This window comes from Elephantulus edwardii, unplaced genomic scaffold (assembly GCF_000299155.1).
Source record: "Elephantulus edwardii isolate Elephantulus edwardi_28Jun2011 unplaced genomic scaffold, EleEdw1.0 scaffold00090, whole genome shotgun sequence".
In the NCBI taxonomy this organism is placed as follows: Eukaryota; Metazoa; Chordata; class Mammalia; order Macroscelidea; family Macroscelididae; genus Elephantulus; species Elephantulus edwardii.
Window position 1 is genome coordinate 11,676,066 of NW_006399840.1, and position 7,770 is coordinate 11,683,835.

The following is a 7,770-nucleotide window of genomic DNA, read 5'->3' on the forward strand; positions in this document are numbered from 1 at the left end:
TAAAATTTAATAATAAAAAAAATTTAAAAAACAACAACCTGGTAATCTACTTCTAAAATATCAGCCATTGAAAACTTTATGTCCTGATCGAAATTCAGAACAGAATTTAAAATTTATGGGTACTCCAAGCTTTCTGAACTCATAAATTCTGGCTGAAAATCTGATACTGTTGCAAAAAAATGATCTTCAAACTTTATTCCCTTATCATTTGGGAAGCAGGGCTTCATGAGGAGGAGTGTGGCATCAGGATTGGAGGAAGACTCCATTAACAACCTATGACATGCAGATGACACAACCTTGCTTGCTGAAACTGAGGAGGATCTGAAGCACTTGCTGCAAAAGGTTAAGGACTGTAGTCTTCAATATGGATTGAAATTGAAACTCAATATCAAGAAGACAAATATTCTTCCCATTGGGCCAACTGGCAGCACCATAATATACAGAGAAGAATTTGAGGTTGTTAGTAGTTACAGTTTTCTTGGCTCCACATCACACCCTTAACACCAGCAGTCAGGAAATCAAAAGACAAATTTTGGGAAAATCTGCTGTCATGGACTTTCCCAGTGTGTTGAAGAGCAATGATGTCAGTCTAGATACAAAAGTGTCCCTAGTCCTTGCCATGGTCTTCTCAATTGCTTGTTATGCTTCAGAGAGCTGGACAACGACTAAAGATGACAGAAGAAGAATAGCTGCCTTTGAGTCGTGGTGCTGGAGTAGAGTCTCGAACACACCATTGACTGCCAAGAAAACAAATTGGTCTGTTTTGGAGAGGGTGAAACCAAGTCTCTCCTTGGAGGCTAGGATTTTGAAGCTCCACCTCACTTACTTTGGGCTCGTGGCCGGGAGAGATGGGTCCTTGGAGGACGACATCATGATCGGTGGATGAACATTGCACTAGAGGAAGACCCCAAATGAGATGGATTGATACAGTATCTGGGACAATGGTGGTTGGTGTGTCAGAGTTAGTGAGACTGGCTCAGGACAGGGAAGGTTTCAGAGCTGCTGTGCATAGGGTCGCTATAAATTGCAGGCAACTCAGTGGCACATAGCAATAATAACATACTATGACAAGTTTGGAAGCAGAAGTGGCCTCCACTTTCTAAACAGCATGCCTCTGGAAACTATGAACTTTGATAAATATCCATAGTTGTAGAGGGGCTTCAGGCCTTTTGTTCATAGGGTCGCTATGAATTATGCTGGACTCAGAAGCAATGAACAACAACTTCTTAAAACCAAGCAATAGTTTTAGATTTACGTAACTCATTCTCCTTGTCATTGAATCAGAAGCAACTGATAGATGACCTTCTATTGGGTTTCTGAGACTGTAAACCACATGGAAGGTTATTGTCCACCTTTTGACTCTGGATTTAAACTGCTGGAAAATTGTTGCCTTTGGGTTAGAAGCACAGTATCTTCCAGATTGCAGCATCAGAGACTCTTTAGATTTACTAGTAAGGAATATATGACTTGAGAACATTGTGCTTTTTAACAATCTACCTGTATGGGATCAAAGTGACAACAATACAAGTTTAAGGGCAGTAAGTTAATGTTAACAGGAGAAAAACAACTCAGAAAAGGAGAGTAAGGAAGGCTACAAGACTTGCATTCAGTCAGTGTCATTATAATGTACCTGTACAAACTGTTGAGTTGGTATGTATTGTGTTACATACATTTTCAATAATTAAATAAATTTCTTTTAAAAAGGAAAGGATAATAAAACCCCTATGGAATAAAGTGCTGCTTTGACACAGGATCTCCAGGAAATGGTGTCAACTCTATCATAACTTAAAATGGTTCATGTATTGAGAGTTTTGGAAATCTAAGTAATTTTGAGAAGTTTGCACATTGTATCTCATGTTTTAAAAAGAAAACACCTATTGCACTAAATGCTATGATTTATAGTCGAAAAATATATTACTAAAACCAGAGTTTTAGATCTATACTTCTATGTCATAGACTTTTGCTCTGTGTCTTGTGAAACTTTCTCTGGAGTGCTACGATTTGGATGACTTTGGTCAAGGCAGGCTATGGCATGTGCTCCTGAAATAGCTGGATTTCAGTCTTCGCGTGCTATCAAGTCTCTGCAAATCTTCAGTTGTCCAGTACTTGGCACCTGCAAAGCTAGAGGAAGGCTACAGATAAAAATATTTTTTGCATTAGTTCCATGAAATGTAGTCTTAAAGTTTTGTCAGCACTGCTCTGCTGCCTATGGGAATGGAATCTATTCCTCTGTTTGTGATCATTTGCTATATTTAAAAGGCATTTGTGGATGGAAGTTCCAGATGGTGAAATAGGAGCGTTACTACTGGCAGAGCTCTTTGAAAAGGGAGACCGACAGACAGGGAGGTTGGAGCACAGAGGTAATGCTCATAAGGCAAGGTAGGAGACAATGACCAGGGCCAGTAAGTAGCAGACCCATCTAGACCTAACTCTGGATCTCCTCTATATGCTCACAGACTTCAGTCACATGTTGGCTAACAGCCAACTGGCAACATTTCATATTATTTCCTTTGGGCCTGGGCCGATGAGAATAATGGAATTGGATTTTTTGGCACTTCATTCATGAATAATCAGGGCAAATGTTGGCATAAAACCTAGCTGTGAAATCTCTTTTTGGTCTTATTTAAGAAAACATATTTATATGAAACAAAAGACACTTATATATTCACTTTATCCACAATATTCTATAAACTGTTAATTGGTCATCTATGAAACATCAAGTTTATATTTCAGAAATGTTTTAAGATTTTATTTATATTCATACACATTTATAAAATAGGAGACAGAACAGAAGCACTAACCCCATTAATAGGTCAGTTAATTGGAATCACAATGAAACAATGACCCCAAACCTCCAAGCCAAGGAACCAAATCCCATGAGGTGTTTGGTTGTACATAAGTAACCTCAGCTGACTCTCTTTTTGTTGTTGTTGCTGTGTGTGTATACTGTTGTGTGCTATCAAGGATATCTATCTATATCTTTATGTATGTATGTATGTATGTATGTATGTATGTATGTATCATCTATCTATCTATCTATCTATCTATCTATCTATCTATCTATCTATCTCGCAACATCAAGAAGACAAAGATTCTCACCACTGGACCAATTGGCAGCACCATAAAATAGACAGAGAAAGGATAGAGGTTGTTAACAACTATAGTTTGCTTGGCTCCACAATCAACACTCTAAACACCAGCAGTCAGGAAATCAAAAGATGAATTGCACTGGGAAAATCTACTGTAATGGATCTCTCCAGAGTGCTGAAGAGCAATGATATCAGACTAGAGACAAAAGTATGCCTAAGTTAGGCCATGGTCTTCTCAATTACTTGTTATGCTTCAGAGAGCTGGACAATGACTAAGGATGAGAGAAGAATAGATGCCTTCAAGTTGTGGTGCTGGAGAAGAGTCTTGCACATACCATTGATTGCCGAGAAAACAAATAGGTCTGTCTTGGAGAGGTTGAAACCAAGTCGTTTCTTGGAGGCTAGGATTTTGAAGCTCCACCTCACTTACTTTGGACTTGTGGCCAGGAGAGATAGGTCCTTGCAGAAGGATATCATGCTCGTAAGGATGGATGGAGAGCACAGGAGAGAAAGACCCTGGATGAGATGATTTGAGACAGCAACTGGGGCAATGGGATTTGGTGTGTCAGAATTAGTGAGACTGTCTCAGGACAGGGCAGGATTCAGAACTGCTGTGCATAGGGTACATTGCAGGCGACTCAATGGCACATAGCCACAATAACATAACAGGTTTGGAAGCAGGAGTGGCATCCACTTCTTAAACAACATGCCTCCAGAAACTCTATGAACTTTGATAAATGTCAATAGTTGTAGAGGGGGTTCAGGCCTTTTGTTCATAGCTTGGCTAGGAGTCATGCTCAACACAAAGGCAATCAAGAACAACAACATATGTATTTATATATGTATATACCACTGATACATGTGTTTATGTATGATATTTTGTTTATAAATTCATCTGTGATGATTTTCCATTTATCTACCTATAATTCTAACCTCACTGGCTTCAAGTCATTTCTGACTCCAACACTGTTCTTTTGTGATTAACTTGTTTCGCATATCATAATATCTTCCAGCTCTAAATTACAGCATGTATCAAGTCTACATTCTCCTACTAGTTGAATAGTATTCAATTGCAAGCATTTTGTGCCACATTTTGTTTATCTGTTCATCTATTGATTGGCGTTCAGTTTTTTTCTATCTTTTGGGTGTTGTGACTTGTCTTGCAATGAGGATTTATGTGCAAGTTTATCTTTTGAATCTTTGCATTCAAGTCTTTTGAGCAGAATTTCACCTAGATAAAACCACATTGCTTGCTACAATGATTATACCATTTTCCTTTTTGATCAAAATGTATATGTTATTGTTGTTAGGTGTCATCAAGTCGACTAAGTTCATGGTGTCCCTTTGAATCACAGAACTGAACCTTGCCCTGTCCTGTGCCACCATCATAATTTCTGATATGCTCAAATCCATTTGTTCATTAACTGTACCAATTCATTTAGTCAAGGCTCTTCCCTTCCCCGCATGAAGTCTTTTTTTCCTTAGGACTGGTCCCTCCTGACAACATGCGAAAAGTATGTGCAGCAAAGTTTCACCAGCCTGGCCTCTACAGAACATCTTGGCTACATGCCCTCCAAAACAGATTTCTTTGCTCTTTTGCCAATCCATAGACTTCTCAACACTTTCTTTCACCAAGATGACAATTCAAAGGCATCAATTCTTCCTCAGTCTTCCTTATATACTATCCAATTTTCATATATGTATGAAGCAGTTGAAAATATCATGGCTTGGATCAGGTAAACCTGTCTTTAAACTTACATCATTTCTGTTTAACACTAAAAAGATATCATTGAAAGTAGATTTTCCAAATGCAAGTTGATTTCTTAGCTGTTGCTACCATGGGCGTTGTGTATTCAAGTAAAATTAAATCTTGATAACTTCAGTATTTACCCCATTTAACATGATCATGGCAGTTGATCAAATGGAGAATTTAGTTTTCTTTATGTCGAGATGTAATCCCTATTGAAGGCTGCCCAACCTCCCCCTACCCTCAGTTTGCTCTTCTCTTTGAAAAGTAAAAGAAAAATTCTTTCATTGTTATACAATCTCTTTGCCCAAGTCCACTTCACTATGCAGCCTTCATTTCATTCTGGACTCCTATCATGACAATAATACCTAATTATACATCCCTTTTAAACAGTTCTCTCCCTCATCTGTTTCAATGCAGTATACATTATTGAACCCATCTTTCTCACTGTCCTGAGGTCAGTCCTGTTTTACAACAGTGGTACCATGCAGTATTTGTCCTTTTGTGACTGAGATACTTCACTCAGCATAATGTCCTCCAGGGTCACCCATTTTGAATAATATTTTATTATATTCTTGTTTTTCAATGCAGCATAGTATTCCATTGTGTGAATATACCACAGCTTCTCTATCCATTTGTTTGTTGATGGGCACTTAGGTTGTTTCCAACTCTTTGCTATTGTGAACAAAGCCACGAGAAACATGGGTGGTGGTTATGGTTTCTTTAGGGTATATTCCTATTAGTTGAATTGCTGGGTCAAATGGTATTTCTATTTTAAACTTTTTGAGAAAGCACCAAACTGCCTTCCATAGTGATTGCACCATTTTACACTCCTACCAACAGTGAATAAGGATTCCAGTTTCTCCACAATCTCACCAGAATTTGTTGCTTGCTGTTCTGTTAAATTTTGCTATTCTGACTGGGGTGAGATGATATCTCATAGTTGTTATGATTTGCATCTCTCTTAGAGCTAGGGAATTTGAACATTTCTTCTTGTGTTTGTTTGCCATCTGAATGTCTTCTTCGATGAAGTGTCTGTTCATGTCCTGTGCCCATTTTTCAATTGAGTTCTTTCCCTTTATCTTGTTGTCGTGTGGTAAAGACTTTTGAGGAGCAAACATTTTTCATTATTTTGAGAGTCCATTTATTTGTTTTGTCTTTTTCCTGTTTGTGCTTAACAAGAATTAGAAGACATTCAACCATTCTGTTGTTGTTGTTGTTGTTAGGTGTCATCAAGTTGAATATGAATCATAACTACTCCATGGACAACAGATCTGAACCTTGTCCTATTCTGTGTCATTCTCATATGTCTTAAAACTCTCAAGCCATTTGCAGCAATCCCTGTGTCAATCCATCTGGTTGAGGGTCTTCTCTTTATTCACCAACCAACCCTCCACCTTTCCAAACATAAGATCCTTGTTAATGGAATAGATTTTCCTAGTAATCTGCCCAAAGTATGTGAGATAAAGCTTTATGATCTTTGCCTCCAAGAAACACTCTGGCTTCACTTTCTCTAAGATATATCTATTCTTTTGACAGTTCATGGAATATTCACTATACCTTATCTAACACCACAGCTCAAAAACATCAATTCTTTTTCTGTCATCCTTATTCATTTCCCAGCTCTCCGATGCACAGAAAGTGATGAGAAAGACTGTGACATGAATCACACACACCTTAGACCTCAAACTGACATCATTGCTCCTTAATAATTTGGAGAGGTCCCTGACTGCAAACTTTCCCAGTGCAGTATGTATCCTGACTTCCTGAGTGCTAATACCAAGTATATTGACTGTGGAAACAAGTAGAAATCATTGACAGCTCTAATCTTTTCTTCATCTCTCATGATGTTGCCTATTGATCTAGTGTTAAGAATGTGTTTATCTTGATGTTGAGATGCAACCTGTATTGAATGCTGGACTTTCTTTGATGTTCTGGAGAAAGTACTTTAAGTCCTCCTCACTTGTAAGGTTGTGTCATCTGCACAATGCAGGTAATTTATAGTCTTCCACTGATCTTGATGTTACATTCTTCTTTATAGAGTCTCAGCATATAGATTGAACAGGTAAGTGTTGTTATTTCTGTGTAGCATAAAGTCAGAACTGACCTATCACTGATTCTCCAGTGGATTTCCCAGGGCAGCTAAATGCATAGGAGATGATTGCCTATTTTTCTCCAGTGGAGTAACTGGTAACCTGAAACTGTCTGCCTTTGGGTTTGCAGCACAGCTTTTTGCCACTTGGCCACTAGAGCTCCCCAGTAGGTATGGAGATAGGATACAACTCTGACACACTCTTTTTATTTTTAACAATATGGTGTTCTCTTAGGTTTTCATCTAGGTCTAGGTTTCACACATGCACAATTAAGTGATATAGTATTCCCATTCTTCTCAATGTTAGCCATTGTTGTTGTTGTTGTTTAATGCCGTCGAGTCGTAGACGACTCATAGCGACCTTATGAATGAACAGCCTGAGCACTCTTCGTACATAGAGTTTCCGGAGGCACGCCATTTTGGAAGTGGATGCCACTCCTGCTTCCAGGCTTGATTTACCACTCCAGGGACAGAGCAAACCTGCACGTCGAACACATTCCCGGAAAAGCAGTCGACTCCAAACGCTTGCCACAATTCCTGCACTCCCACCACCATGTTAGCCAAAACTTGTTATAATCCACATAGTCAAATGCCTTTGCTTAGTTAAGAAAGTATACATGAACACTCTTCTGGTATTCTTTACTATAATCCAGGATCCATCTAACATCAGCAATAATATACCTGGTCCCATGGTCTCTTCTAAATTCTGCTTGAACTGCTGGCAGTTTCCTATCTATGAACTGTTCTAGCCGTTTTTGAATAATTGTCAACAGTGTTTTACTTGCATATTAAGGAATCTGGAAAAGAATGACCAAATTTTGTATGTTCAATATTTTTTTTTT